Consider the following 16,395-nt stretch of genomic DNA (forward strand, 5'->3'; position numbering starts at 1 on the left):
TAAATCCAACCAATGTCAAGGAGCCTTGGTCCCCGGAAGGTGTACTGATCTCCATAGGATCCCTCACCTGGGCGCTGGACTCACTCTGCCCTAGCACTAGGAGACGATTGCGTTGCCTTGGGGTAGCTTGTATCTTCTGAACTGAATCCAGGCAAGGAAAGGATGAACGGAGAGTGACCATGCCTTGGCACCTCGTTCTTGCTGTGCCTAAAGGTGATTTGGTCTTGCATTTCCTATTCAGGGGCTTCCCCTCCCCCATGTAGTTTCACCAGGCATCGGTAGAGACCCATAGGGATACCTTTGTGGAGCGGTTTTCTAGGTATGCGATAGAGGGAGAAAGGAAAGAATTCAAGCAGGGGTTGGGTTTTTTTTTTGGGGGGGGCGGTGTGTGTGTGGAAATGACAATCTTTTGTGAGACACCTCCGATCATTTGAGTTTCTTTCTCTTCATTGATCTCCTTTCCGTACTGCTATAGGAGCCGGGGTCACTGAGTGGAATCCCCCCCCACACACACACACAGGGTCTCTTCCGTCTCCCCCGTGTAAGTGAGGATGCTAACCAAAATCTCCCCTCAGGTCCGAATCTTGCTTGGGCAGTCTGGCATGCCTCAGTCAGGGTCGCTTTTGGAAACGGGGGCCCTGGTGCTTAGTGTTTCAGGATCGGCGCCCGGGCCATCTTTGGTGTGGCCCTCTTGGCGGAGCGATTATTCTCCCCACCTTCCTTCCTCTCCCTTCTGATTCTGGCCCCCCATCGACGACGACGACCCTTCTTGCTCTCTCCCCGGAGGGAAAATGCTCGGGGTTTGCAAACTTCTTCTTCTGCAAACACATTTAATGTTCACGCCTCATCAAGCAAGACAGGGAAAGGCTCCCCCCCCGCCCCCGCCCCCTCCCCCTCCCCCTCCCCCTCCCCAATGCGCTGACGAGTCGTTCCCAAACAACCCTGTCTAGTAATGGCCTGAATTCCTCTGGGCTGCTCTGCGCTGGAGTCACACGCGGGGATCTAATCAATTAGTCATTAGGTGGCTCCATTAGCTCCCTAATATAAATGTCTCGTGTCAATTTTCCTGTAAGTGAATGGATTAAAACAATACAATCATTAGCACAAAGGAGTGGCAAAGCACGACCCAGAGCCCTGGAAACCTGACACGGCGGCCTCTGGCAGCCCAGGAAAAGTCTGTCCAGTGCTGGGTAGGAACCACCTGATTCCACCTGAACAGAAAGCGCTTGTGTGCCTTACAAACACACACCTCTCACCCACCTACAGCTGGCTTCAGTAAATGGGACTACACTCGAGAAAACCTCGGAAGGGGTATTGTTGAATTTATATCCTGCCTTTATTACGTCACATGCAAATATATTCTGAATCAATAACAAATGAAAGATGTTCCCAATCTATTCCTATAAAAAAACACTTGAGCTGCTTGGGGCTCAGAACTTACACTGGTTGCCAGAGAACAGGGTTACCAGATGGGAAATACCTGGAGATTGGGGGGGGGGTGATGGAACCTGAGGAGAGTGGGGTTAGGGAGAGAAGGGGCCTCTGCAACCCTAGAAAAATTTCCCTCCAAAAGAGAAGCTGAAACAATTCGAGGCATATTATTACTGACATTTTAACTTGTGGCAAGCAAAGAGGTAGTATATTACATTGCAGTTAAATTGACAAATGGCTTGTTGGTGTTAAGACCTGCGTCTTCGGCGACAGGGATGCAAGGAAAGTCTTACTTACATGTACATATCTTGAAGCCAAGACAACTTTGTGGATGGAGGTAGTTCTTAAGAGGCAGAGAATCTAAGGTCTATTTTAAATTGGCTTGTGAGGAACATCACAAATCTTTTGCACAGTATACCCATAAAGACTTATACTATAGATGATTCTATATTCTAAAAAGGCAGGCTGACTTTATACCACAATAGCTGCTGTTTTTCAGTAACTTTCTTTCCTTCTAAGAGTTATAACCAGTGGCAGACTGGGTCTAAAAATGCTGGTTGCCAGGAGACAAAGGAGGCCCACCCACAACTATAAGGCTATCATTTAATTTTTATAAGAAATAAAAAGTTAAAAAATACATAAATGGGGAAAAGGCACAATTAATGATTTTGCAAAATAAATCTGTATTTTAGTAATTAGAGTGTACATAGATCGTACATATTAATGGCAGTATGTAGTGGATACTATATGTGAATATAGATGGTTAGAATTGAAGTTTTAATTTTAAAATTTTTTAAATAAATAGTGAATATTCTTAAATAGTTTGCTTCTGCTGAACATTTTACACATTAACAGGTAGTTCAAGAGCATATGCAGTCCACTATATTAAGAGCAATTGTTTGAATTCACAAGATGATTGTGTGAATCTGTCAATAATTGCTTCTGCATCCAATTCATCTAACAATTTATTTTCAGTGGATAGCAACAGGTATGATTCCAAGTTCTCCTCAGTGAATTTCTTAGCCTTTTCTTTGTGATCTTTAGCTTTGAAAATGTCCTCTTACATTAGACTTGATAGGGTGCAGGTGACTTTATAAAGTTCGTAAAGGTTATCATATGCCTTGTCATGAAGTCTGTTGAATGCCAGAATTTTAATACACACAATGAGATGATGAAGCACATCCCTCCCTCCCTCCCTCCCTCCCTGCCTGCCTGCCTGCCTGCCTGCAAAACAGGGGGCCTGGAGAAGGGGAAAAAACCCTTTTGTTGACTTCTTCTCTTCTCAACAGCCTTCCTATTGATTTGTCACAGTGCCAATCTGTTAGGGCTTGCCCACCTACCTTCCCTCAGCCTCTTTCCCTGATTGGTTTCCTGACAGCCTTCCTATTGATCCATCCAACTGCCAAACACTTCTCCTCCTTGCAAGGTCTGCCCTGCAGGACAGGGAACTAGCCACCTAGCTGACCTCATCTCAAACCTGGCATGCCACTTGGGATGGGGTGGGTGCCTTCCTTCCTTTGGCAAAGTGGCAACAGGGCTGATTCAAGGCTTGGATTTCTTACCATACCTGTGCAGATATACAGTAAGTATACTGAAAATGCCTGGGGAATAACAAGGTAGAATCTGAGATCTTCTGCCTATCTTAATATTATTAAAGTGGCAATGTGAAGCAGCAGATAAGACTGTAGCTGCCTTTCTTCCACATACTGATTGGGCTCTTTGGCTTCCAGAGCACTTTTAATTCTCTTTTACATCAAAGGAGAAAAGGTGAGTAAAACTTATCAGGTAGTTCAATATTCCAAAACAGAAGGCAGTAGGGTGCCTGATGGTCTTTGGCCAAGGCAAAGCGACTGAGTTTGTGAGATAGACAATCCGTTCCTACTAAGTAACGTGAGGCACCATCAGTCAGGAAATCCTACTGCACAGGTCTAAGTAAAATGCAAAAAGGAGATGGTTGTGCTCTCTGATGCCTATTCTACAGATATTAGATAATGTACTTTCAATATGCTTTTGCAGCTGGATTTTCCTGTGCAAAATGAGAACATCTACTTCTAAACTGCATTCATTATCTGACATGTGCAGAATAGGTGAGTCAAAGGGGTATACCAGTCCTACCCACCTTTTTTTTTTTTTTGCTATTTGCCTCATTTTGTCTCATGACAAAGGTTTGGGGAAACTGGAGAGAGAATCAGCTGAGAGCTCACCAGGTAATATCTTTCCCCTGCTATGGACATGCTAGATGGCCTTGCTGGTGGAGGAAAGTGCTGTTGAGTTATAGGTGACTTAGGCCTTTCAAGGTAAGAGACCAACAGAGCAATGTATCATTCCCTGCCTCTGTGTAGCAGTTCCTTGGTAGTCCCCCATCCAAGTGTTAACCAAGGCTGCCTTTCAATAGTTTACAAGATCTGACAAGATCAGTCTAGCCTGGGCCACCCAGGTCATAGAATCATAGAATCATAGAGTTGGAAGGGGCCATACAGGCCATCTAGTCCAACCCCCTGCTCAACGCAGGATCAGCCCTAAGCATCCTAAAGCATCCAAGAAAAGTGTGTATCCAACCTTTGCTTGAAGACTGCCAGTGAGGGGGAGCTCACCACCTCCTTAGGCAGCCTATTCCACTGCTGAACTACTCTGACTGTGAAAAACTTTTTCCTGATATCTAGCCTATATCGTTGTACTTGAAGTTTAAACCCATTACTGCGAGTCCTCTCCTCTGCAGCCAACGGAAACAGCATCCTGCCCTCCTCCAAGTGGCAACCTTTCAAATACTTCAAGAGGGCTATCATGTCCCCTCTCAACCTCCTTTTCTCCAGGCTGAACATTCCCAAGTCCCTCAACCTATCTTCATAGGGCTTGGTCTCTTGGCCCCTGATCATCTTTGTCGCTCTCCTCTGTACCCTTTCAATTTTATCTACATCCTTCTTGAAGTGAGGCCTCCAGAACTGCACACAGTACTCCAGGTGTGGTCTGACCAGTGCCATATACAATGGGACTATGTCATCTTGTGATTTTGATGTGATGCCCCTGTTGATACAGCCCAAAATGGCATTCGCCTTTTTTACCGCTGCATCACACTGCCTGCTCATGTTTAGTTTACAATCCACAAGTACCCCAAGGTCTCGTTCACACACAGTGTTACCTCGAAGCGTATCCCCCATCCAGTAGGCATGCTTTTCATTTTTCTGACCCAGATGCAGAACTTTACACTTATCTTTATTAAACTGCATCTTGTTCTCATTTGCCCGTTTTTCCATTGTGTTCAGATATCGTTGAACTCTGTCTCTATCTTCTGGAGTATTTGCCAGTCCTCCCAATTTGGTGTCATCTGCAAACTTGATGAGGTCAGGACATCCCTGTAAACGCTATATCTCGAATAATATGAATCATTATGGAGTAGTGGGTTTGGGACTTTTTGGTGTTGTGCTGCCTAGAACTAGCCATCGGAGCAAACCTGTGACTTAACTTGCTTAGGATCACACTGTAATGCCAAACAGATTAGACTTTTTGTCTCTTTGTGACATCCTGCCCATATACTCACCCAATATTATAATACTGACTGACCTTACTGGGCTCTCATAAGGAGCCCTCTGCTGATGTAGGTGAAGTGCTTTGAACACTGGAAGTGCTAGGTGCACACTAAGTCACTAGCATTGCTATCGCTGCTGCAGCACTTGCTGATGAAAGAAAGAATGAAGGCCAACCACACAGCAGAGAGAAGGAATCAAGTGATTTCAGGAAGAGCTTAACATTCTTACAGAGGTTGACTCACCCGTGAGATAAGATGACCCTTTCCATCGTGGCCATGTCAGTCTTCCAGATGGTGGTATGGTAGCGCATCTAACCACTTTACAATGTTAATTCCCTAAAAGTGAAGCAGCTGGATCACTTTTTCTCTCAAGTAAAAGTACTAAAGATGTGAAAAATAAAACATCCCCCCTGTGTGAGGCTTGCAAAGTGCCAGGGATCATTATTCAGGGTTATCTCAGCTGGATCCTTTGCAATTCTATTTCAAACAATGGTAGCAGTCATTTTGATTCTCACCATCAAAATGTATTGTGCACATTCTCTGATCTGATAGACACTGGAGGCCAAAAGCAAAAGACTCAGGGCTCCTCTAAACCTCAAATATCAGTTTGTCATGCAGAAGTGAGCAACTTGCTTGTGCTGAAATCAAAGGAGTCAGCAAGAAGCTCAGTTTCTCCGCAGCCTCTCATATTAGACACACTGATCCAAAATTAAAATCCAAAGATATAACTGTGTAATATTTTTTTATTAATATGGGGAAGAGGCCACAGTACAGGTAGAGGATCTGATTCTGCTTTGCCCTTGGCAGGACCCAGGCTAAGTCCCTGACATCTCCAACAGAATCAAGTTGTAAGTGATGAGAAATACCTCTGTGGTCCCTGAATAACTGCTGCCAGTCAGAGCAGACAGTGCTGAAGACCCAGGGCCTGACTCAGTACAAGGTAAATGCTTGTGTGTATTCAAGACCAACTCAAATGGTACAAACAGCAAACACCTAGTTCTACAGAAATCTTCATCAGACTGTGCAAGAGTTAGCAATTGCATGGAGGAAAAAGCAATTTATCCTGTCCTTTCGATGGAGGCTTATTGACCAGGTAATGTTATTTACTGGCATGCTGAGAAAAGTTTCAGCTGCTTATCTCCATAGATGATTTGCAAGACATGGTTTTGCAAGCCTGTTCATAATCCTTAACTGGACATTAATAAACGTAAGGGAGGGGGGATTTAGGCCACAGTTTCAGACCCTCGTCTACCACATGTGCTAAATGCCAGGCAGGCTGGGTGGGGGTAGCTGGTGAAGTTGGTGTCAAATTCCACCTTTAGCCTTTTTGTATTTCATAGGCCATGTACTTGTTTTTAAAACACACACAAACATGATAGGATTCAAGTGGGTAGCCGTGATGGTTTGAAGCAGCAGAAGAAAGTTTGAGTCCAGTGGCACGTTTAAGGCTCTGATAATTTTATTCAAGGTATAAGCTTTTGTGTGCATGCACCTGTCTAAAAAAGTGTGTCTGCACACAAAAGCTTACATGTTGAATAAAACTCAGTTGATTTTCAAGGTGCCACTGGACTCAAGCTTGGTTACACTTGATATGGGTTTGCCATCTTTTGATCAGCTGCTGTTCCTATGCTTTAAAAGAGTAGTTTGGTTTGCAACTAGGAACAAAGAATCATTTCTGTGGAGAAGAACCCCAGGTGGTAATGCTTATCACCAAGTAATCAAAGGCTTTGACTGCCTGTATCTGCAGATCAAACTGTTCTTATAGGCACAGAGACAGAACAGATGGTTTATTATGGTCATTTAACATCTCTAATTATTTGCCACTTCCTGTTTCACAATCTGAAACTACTTCTCAGAGGCACATGGATCAGTTTAGGCTAGGCTGGTTTTGAAGATTACTTTTATACTAGTTAAGTCAACTTTTAAAGCACGCAGGAAGGAGGTGGTACCCCACACACACACCGGCAGGGAAGAAGTGGCTCCCCCCACACACACCAGAAGTTGTGGTGGGAGCAGGGGGAGAGTGGGGCAGAGGGTGGTGTGGTAAATGCCAGTTTAAAAGCACCCTAGAAGCTGGCAGTGGCTCCCCCCAGAGCCAGTGCTTGCACCACATATTCGACGACGGTCTCCCTGCTGTGACTGCTGGTGTGTGTATAGGGGGGGGGGGGCGCGTGAGCATTTGCTGCAGAGAGAGCTGAGTGGAAGATGCAGCACCACAGGCTGCTGGTGGGGGTGGGAAGCCTATTTCAAGGCTGTTCTCCCTGTGTTGAGAACTGGGAGTTAGTGCCGCTGGCTCCTAGGCCACTGCAAAAGTAGGCTAGGAGGTGACACCATCCCCCCAGCAGTTGCCACACGATGATGGGGTGGTAGCTGGCACCACACCACAGCTGTACCCACCAGAGCATGGAGGGAGCGGCGAGAGCAGGGAGAGGGACACAGCAGCAAACCCCAATTTAAGAGTGGGCTAGGAGCTGCCGCACACCCCTGATTGCTGCCACCTTACAGAATGGGTTCCCTGTGCGAGACTGTAGTAGGGCCATGGGGGCAGCAGGAAAGTACATGGCTGGCTTCCCATTGCCTGCCCAAATCCAGGAGGGCAAGGAAGGTGGCAGGGAAAGAGTGTGCACCCAGCCTCCCAATGCCTGCACCAAAGACCGGGAGGGCAGCGAGCAATGCAGGGCTGGGGTGGATTGCGCACCTGGCTTCCCACCGGATGCCCCAGAAGACAGAATGGCCGTGGGTGCAGCGGGGCTGCGGCAAAGGACAGTGGTGCTCCTCGTACAGCATGGAGGTTGGTAGGCAGAGAGGAGTGCAGCGGTGGACATTTATCCCTGGCAGCGGCGAGGGGGTAGGCAGAGGAGGCAGGCGGGCCTCCAAGGGCCTGGTAGCGATAAGGGGGCCAGTAGCCGCTGTACAGCCTTCACAAAGTAGCAGGTAGTCTTTTGAGGCTCCAACAGCAGCAAGGAGGTGACTGTGGTCTCAGCAGTGTTCTGGTCCTCTGGTTGGCCCTCGGGGGGAGGGCCCTCCTCCCCGAAGGCCAATCAGAGGGCTGGCACATTGTCAGGGTGTATGGAAATGATTTTATCTATAACAAGGGGCAAAGCCCATTGTATCCAGGAATACAACGGGCGCTAGAGCTTGGCAGTGGGAAGAGGAAGGGGAGGAGTTGTCCAGTCTGTAAGGGCATGGGGTTGAATGTGTGTGTTGTGTGGGAGGTTGTGGTGGCATGGTGGCAAATGAGGCCATGGGTGTGGAGATATGGGTGTCAAGAACCTGTGGTGTGGAATGTTCGTTGAGTGTGGGAGAGGACGGACCTTTGGGAATTGTGGCATAGTGGTTACAGATGAGCTTTCCAGAGCCATGTCCTCAGATATGTGAAGGGAAAATCAGACTGGAGACTCTTCTTAGGGGAAGATTACATGGCAACCAATTCCCTCCAGTTCTGTGTCATTTCCCTTCTTGTGAGAATTAGGCCACAGACACTGAAATGCCCCTCTGCCCTAATACACATGGGGTAGTCACAGTACACAGGTGTCCACCCTGTTCTTTTCCATTTTTTCACTGTTGATAAAATGTTATGTGCCCACATGCTTGTTTCATGGTTGCTCCTCAGAAGAACGGATTTTTGTACCCTATTGCTTACTACCCGAAGGAGTCTCAGAATGGTTTACAAACACCTTTTCCATTAATCTCTCCACAATAGTCAACTTGTGAGGCATGTGGGGTTGTGAGAGGTCTGAGAGAACTGGGAATGGGCCACAGTGACCCAAGCAGGCCTCAGGTGTCTCAAAACATTTTCCAGTCATCTTCCCTTCCTCTCCCTCTCACTATTTACAGTTTCAGGCTGTAAGTATTTATTTAGATATTCCTGCACTTTCCAGACTCACAGTACTGATGCTGGTCTGCCTGTCTGCGCCCCAGAATACAAACAGTGGCTGGTAAGGGCTGGCCATAGCCCATAGACCAGGAGGGACACTCCTGCACCACTCCCTCCCAACTGCAGGCAAAAATGGCTCCTTTGAAGGCCGGACTTTGAGGCATTGTACGATTTTGAAGTCCCACCTCCAAACCTCCAGGAATATTTCCAACCCAAGGGTAGCCAACCTCCAGGTGTGGCCTGGAGAGCTCCTGGAATTACAGCTCACCTGCAGAGTATAAAGATCAGCTCCCCAGGCAGAAAGGGCTACTTTGGAGAGGATTGTGGTAAAGAAGAAACATTTAAGGCCTCCCACACAGGTTGCTATTGTTGAATTGAAAGACTTGAGGCCTGCTGCACAAGGTTGTTGTGCAGATGAAACAGGAGACAAAAAAACAGAATAACGCTATGCACTGGCCTCAAATCTGCAGAGAGTTGCAAAGAAGAAAGACACATGGCTTGGCTGTGTCTAACCCCCGTCTAGAGCAGTATTTTAAGTGGGAAGGGGCTTTTCTGTGGCCTCCCTGTCAGGCAACTGTTTGGCAGAAGGGGAAATTTCCCCACCCTCAAAAGGAAGGCCCTCAGGCTCCCCTGCGTTGCTCTTGGAAAGGCCTCCCTCCCCTCAGTCAGAGTCTGTCAGAGGCTCCTTCGCAGGAGGCCTGAAAGGGGGGGAGGGGAAGGAGCGCACTCTGCAGCCTTCTGCCAGCTCTGTCAGGGTTCTGAGGCAATTTGCAGTTGGACATGACAGTTAGGACAGCCTTGGGGCGAAAAGGGCTGGCACAGCCTGTCCAAGCCTCTGTTCTCACCCCCCTCGGCAGCCCTACTGACCTCCTCTCCCTTTGGTGGTCAGGAGCAGACTGGTAGCCATGTCTCCAGATTGCCCCTGGCTGGATGGAATTTTGGTCTGTCCTGGTAAGGGGCCAATCGGAAGGCACGTCCGCTTGTCAGTCCAGGGCCATGGGACCAATTGTTGCCCCTCCCCATCTTGGACTGAGCCCACCTCAACACCCCTTACTGTTTTATTAAGAGAGAAAAGACAAGAGAGAAAGCCCACTGCAGCCCGAAGTGCAGCAGGCACTAGTGGGACAAAGGTGGTTGTGGAGAGGCAGCTCTGGTGAAGCATGGAGCGGCCGACCTTCCTCTTGCCCACCTCCCACTCGCTAGGTGGAGGGGTGAGCATACATTGCTGTTGGGACTGTAGAGGCCGGGGCCAACTGCCGCCACTACCAACATTGCCTTGTGCCTGACCTGTAAGGCAGCACAGTGATGTCTGTGACCTCCTTCCTGCCGGCACTGGTGGCTCCTCACAGGTCAGGCCACTGCCGCCTCTGACCCTGTGCCGCCACTGCAGGCTGCGCTGCGCTTTCAGCGCCACCGCCTCCTCCTCATGCTCTGGTTTCTGGCTGAGTGTACTACTAGTAGCTGCACACCATCCAGTTAGGCAGTCACACTTTCTCGCCAGGTCCCTTCCTACAAACTACAGGACCTCCATCTTTGAAGGACTGAGTTTCAGATGACTCTGCTTCAGCCAACCCATCACTGCTTCCAGACATTTGGCTAATGAGTCTGGGGGTAAATCAAGGTGGCCATCTTACAGGAAGAAGAGCTGTTTGTTATCAGTGTATTGATGACATGATGACATCCTAGTCTTAACCTCGGTACCACCTGGGCAAGAGGATGCATGAAGATATCGAATAGGATTGCAGAGATAACCACTTGCAAATGCCTCACAGCTGATTTCTAATTTGTTTCTGTTCTGGTACCCTTCTTTGAGGGTAGTGGGTGACCAAACTACCCTAACCAGTTGCGCTGGGTGCAAGTTCATTGATGCCATGGAAGTTGAGTAAAAATCACCGCCATCTCATAAGTCTTCATAAATGACCTATAAGATGTTCCTGACTCTTCATCACAAGTTTTCCTCCATACTTGCTCTATCCACCTAAGCTCCCATTTCATCTCACAGAATTCCTCTGTATACCAGGGCACCCTCTTTGGATGGGGGCAGAAAGGGTGTCGTGGGGTGTTCTCATCAATGGCAGTCAGCATCTGGATGTGCCAGTCACTGACTAACTCATTTAGAGGAGCACTGGATGGCACTGGGCCCCTCAGAGCATTCAGGAATCCATAAGTCTCCTTGGGTGAAATTTGCTTAGCACCCAATTGAGGTGGGGGAGCCAGTTGTAGCTGGGCTTTCATGGCAGACACCAGGTCCAGCCTGTTTCCAGAGGACAGCAGCTCAGTATGGACACTGAAGTCCCCCAGGATCAATAGTCTGAAACTGCAATGGCTAGGCTGCCACTGCCTCCAGCAGGGCTGTTAGGGCATCTAGTGGTACATTGGGTGCACGGTACACCACCCAGATGGACATGCTCTCAGATGCATCCCACCCAAGGCCTACACATTTAATTCCTGGGATCAACAGTGCAGGAAGAGTTCTTAAGGAATAAGCCTCCAGGATTAAGATTGCCACCATGCCTCCTCACTCTGCAGTCCATGACTGATGGAGGACAGAGAACCTAGTGGCAACTGTTTCTCCCTCTCTGACCCAGGTTTCTGTAATGAACACCAAGTCTACTTTGTGTTCTGCAAAGTATGTTTACAATGTGGTGGTTTTATTTTTGATTGACCTGGCATTGCACAGCATCAGTGTTGGAGGTGGTTTTTAAACCCTAGCCTCCACCCCTGTGTGTCACAAGATGGGACAGAAATTAGAAGGGGCCCAAGTGTGTCCATATCTTGTACTCCTTCTCTTATACCATCTCCTCCCAAACACCATGAGTACTGTGTGTAGTTCTGGAGGCCTCACTTAAAGAAGGACGTAGATAAAATTGAAAGGGTACAGAGGAGAGCGACGAAGATGATAAACTAAACATGAGCAGGCAGTGTGATGCAGCGGTAAAAAAGGCGAATGCCATTTTGGGCTGTATCAACAGGGGCATCACATCCAAATCACAAGATGACATAGTCCCATTGTATATGGCACTGGTCAGACCACACCTGGAGTACTGTGTGCAGTTCTGGAGGCCTCACTTCAAGAAGGATGTAGATAAAATTGAAAGGGTACAGAGGAGAGCGACAAAGATGATCAGGGGCCAAGAGACCAAGCCCTATGAAGATAGGTTGAGGGACTTGGGAATGTTCAGCCTGGAGAAAAGGAGGTTGAGAGGGGACATGATAGCCCTCTTGAAGTATTTGAAAGGTTGCCACTTGGAGGAGGGCAGGATGCTGTTTCCGTTGGCTGCAGAGGAGAGGACTCGCAGTAATGGGTTTAAACTTCAAGTACAACGATATAGGCTAGATATCAGGAAAAAGTTTTTCACAGTCAGAGTAGTTCAGCAGTGGAATAGGCTGCCTAAGGAGGTGGTGAGCTCCCCCTCACTGGCAGTCTTCAAGCAAAGGTTGGATACACACTTTTCTTGGATGCTTTAGGATGCTTAGGGCTGATCCTGCGTTGAGCAGGGGGTTGGACTAGATGGCCTGTATGGCCCCTTCCAACTCTATGATTCTATGATTCTATGACCATTTCTGACCCTTCCCCTTATTATTGGGATTCCTGGCCCCCTTGGGTTCCTCCATTTTTTCTCATTTTCACCCTGTTGTGGAATGCTTATGTTGTTGTTGTTCTGTTGACTCGCTCTTTCTTATTTCTCTCTTTTTGTTTTATATGTATTATATCTTAATATTTCTTAATATTTCTCACATTTTGCTTTACTGCAATGGTTTTGATACTTGTCTTCCTTCATGTAATTTGACTTTTTCTGCATAAAATAGTTTCCCCCCTAGATGTGTGATATATCAGGCTGTGTTAATTTCTAATTGAGTGTTGGGTGTGTGGACGGTGTGGTGTTTCTTAATTAATGAGAGTTTTTTGTTTTGTTTGTTGTGCTGATTTTCATGTAACATTTTGGGTTTATTCTCTGTTCAGCCTCGTGAGGATCACAGCAGCTGACTTGGATCACCTTCCCCTGATTTTTTGTTTGTTGGTTGGTTGTTTTGTTTTGGGGGAGGTTGTGCTGTTTAGCTGCTGTGCCGGGTGGGAGCTGGCTGGGGTCTCTGGTGGTGACTGCGCTGAATGATGCCGGAGTCGGGTCCTGGTGTTAGTGGGACACCGTACTGTGGTCTGTGGTTGTGCCTTGGGTTTTTTTCTGGGATCCTGCTTTTTTTTCTTCCCTCCTACATTTCCATGTTTGGTTCTTCTCCATCTTTGTTTTGTTCTCTTAGTGTTCTTCTTGGATAGTTGCTGGTGGAATAGGTGTTGCTTTTGGGGGATTTTTTAATTAGTTGAATTGGCTTGCCTGGGTTTTTGTTTAATATTTTACCAAATTTGATGGGCTTGGGCCAAAAAAAATTGGGGGAGGTTTTTGACGTTTTTGCATGGGAGCTGTCACCCCTCCTTCCATACAAAGCTTGTTTCTCTTCAGAATAAAACTATTTTATTCTTTTAAGTACCTTAGTGCTGGACACCTCTTTGTGAATTTAATCTCTGCCAACGTGCCATCCATATACTAGAAGACAAAAAGAAAAAGAGAGAGAGAGAGAGAGAGAGAGAGAGAGAGAGAGAGAGAGAGATTGCATTAGATGAATCCCAGATTAAATTTATTTATTTTTTTTAAATTGTAACCCTGAAGCCACAGTTTAGAGAAATTAAGTCACCTCTATCCATTTTGAATCTTGAAGTGTAGAAGGAACTTGTATTAAAACTTAACATTTACTCACAGAGACATTAATGGTGTTCATAACAATTCAAATCAAATTTCCAACGGATGCAACTCAACCACTGGCTGAATGAAGTTTTAACTCAGGTTAATTTTTACCATTAATCTTTTGTGTTTCTTATCTCAAGGATTCATACATTACAGGGAAAGTCATTCAAATCAAGAAGACATGAAGCACAATCACTGATCCTTGACAAGCAACCGAAACTGGCAAGATTTACTTCTGAGTAAACATATCTAGGACTGTATGGGCCCCTGAGGTGAAGGGATGAAAAATGGAAAGAACCATTTAAAAATCAAATGTATGTATTAGATATTGTATGGAATTAAAGGTTGCAAAAGACATGTGGGTGTTGCTTGGATTGGGGGAGGGGGTCGTGACCAAGCAGCAGAGCATCTGCTTGGCGAGCAGAAAGTCCCAGGTTCTATCTCCAGCACCTCCAGTTGAAAGGACCAAGTAGTAGGCCATGTGAAAGACCTCTTCCCCAGATGCTGGAAAGCCACTGCCAGTCTTTGAGACTCTTTTGGGTAGTGAAAAGATGGGTTTAAAAACCGGCTAAAAAAATATACTGACTTTGATGGACCAAAATATAAATTGGCTTCATGTCTTCATGGGCATGTTTGTGTGTGAACACATCCTATGCAGTCTGTAGAAATGTATTAATCTCCTTTGAAAATAAAGCTTTCTCTGGCTGGGACAAGTATAGAAAAGGGAATTCCATGCAGGGCTGTAGCAGGGGAGGCAAGGCTCCAAGATACCCAAGGCACAGAGGCCAATTGAGAAAAAGAGACTGCTTGACACGAACCACTAACAATTGATTTTTTTCTCCCTCTGTTCAGTGCTTGTTTCCTAATATCCTGCTCTGTGTCTCCTGAGGACAGCACACATGAGATGAAAGCAAAGAAAACCAAACATGCCATCGGCAGTGTTCACTCAATTGATTTTTACACAAAATCCGCCTTCATGCTCGAAGGATGGAAAAATGATCCCATTAATAATGAATCATGAAAACAAATGTGGGGAGCAAATCAATAGAGGCACGTTCAGTGTCACAGGGAAGTGAGGAAACAGAGGTGGGGGGAATCTGATTGGCAGCATGGAGATGTGTGACTACTACATAAAGCAGGGCCCATCCCTTTAATAAACTTTCTTCATGACATCTATCTAAGGAATATGCCCAGGAGAAGCTGCTGTGGCACAAATAGGAATTGAAGAGCTTCTCTCCTTACAGGGTGACATTTATGTGGTTTGCCAGCCATTTCCATGTGGGGAAGATAGCAAAGTTTGAGAATACATGCTGTGAGCTCTCTGGAGAAGAGTGAACATATTTACTTAGCCTTATCATGTCTGACAAAGACTGACAAAATATTCTGAGAGCTGTGAGACCTTTTTTGAAGATCCCTAAATGCATTTGGTCCAAACATAACCTTTTGTCATTGTGGACTGGTTGTCTGCCATCATCTGGTGTCGCCAAGAAACATTCTTCCAAGGCTTGGAGCAATTTTGCATACCTGTCCCCAAATGCAGCATGGAGAGAGGAGCAAAATCCAGGTGAATTAATCTTCAGGTTGCTGGTATATGCATCCATCCATCCAACTACAGAGGCAGGAGGAAACTTAGACAGATGTTATGAGTTCTTATTGTTATTCTTTGAATCTTTGCTGTCATTTACAGACATAATTAATTACCTCACTCCAAGAAATCCTGGGACCTGAGGTTATGGAAGAAGAAGAGTTGGTTTTTATACCCCACTTTTCACTACCCTAAAGAGTCTCAAAGTGGCTTACAATCGCCTTCCCTTCCTCTCCTCACAACAGACACCCTGTGAGGTAGGTGGGGCTGAGAGAGCTCTGTCAGGACTGCTCTGTGAGAACAGCACTATCAGGGCTGTGACTAGCCCAAGGTCACCCAGCTGGCTCCTGTCAGATTGCTATGTTTCTGCCATTTGTTATGATTCTGTTTGATGTATTGATCTAGTTTGATGTGCAGACGCAGAGAGTTTATTGCACCCAGCTTCCTTCTCTTCCTTCCCTTCCTGCTCCCTTTCATACCTCTCCCCCATCCATATTCCCTGTCTCTGGAATGCAGCATCGTAACCTTGAGCACCTCGCTATCTGCCTAGTCAGTTCCCTTTAAAGGACTCCCACATTTCTCGGGTTCTCATGGAAGGGGGTGCGGGAAAAGTGGTTATATGCTGGGCTTCTTCTATTGGACCTCAGTTCCAATAAAGTACTTGTTGGGTTCACTTGCTTGCTTCAAAATACGTGCAACATTTAGCACCAAGTCAAGGGCTGTGTTTTCTGAGCAACTGAAGAAACTTGACAGATTGTCGGAACTCAAACAACTTGGCCTCACTTGGCCAACATGCCTGTGGAAGATGACTCTAGTTGCAAATCCAACTCTGATACCTGCCCCAACACCAACTCCGAAGAAGGTATAACAGAGGCCTCCCCCCCGGGACAGCGTGTCTCCCAGTACACGCTGGAGTACCATCGCCTGAAGGCCAAGGTCTATGACTGGATCAAGGCGACTAAGATCCAATTCTTTCAGGAAGGTTTACGTCCCGATCTGCCATGCCAGGGCATGGGACAGGTGGATCCCATGACCCTCACAGGCTGGGTACGCCTAGCTGGAGAGATGGAGCCCCACTTCCAACTGGTCAAGATGCTAGAGGCCCACCACACCAGTGAGATGGCCAAGAAGCATGCTGGGGCTACTTGGTACAGTGAACCCTGCCGTGCCCAGACTGTGGATGAGACTGAATGCTCCCAATGCTGGGAGCAGGGCTTGTGTCTTGGGTGCAGAG

The sequence above is a fragment of the Paroedura picta genome, chromosome 3 (genome assembly GCF_049243985.1).
Source record: "Paroedura picta isolate Pp20150507F chromosome 3, Ppicta_v3.0, whole genome shotgun sequence".
Classification (NCBI taxonomy): domain Eukaryota; kingdom Metazoa; phylum Chordata; class Lepidosauria; order Squamata; family Gekkonidae; genus Paroedura; species Paroedura picta.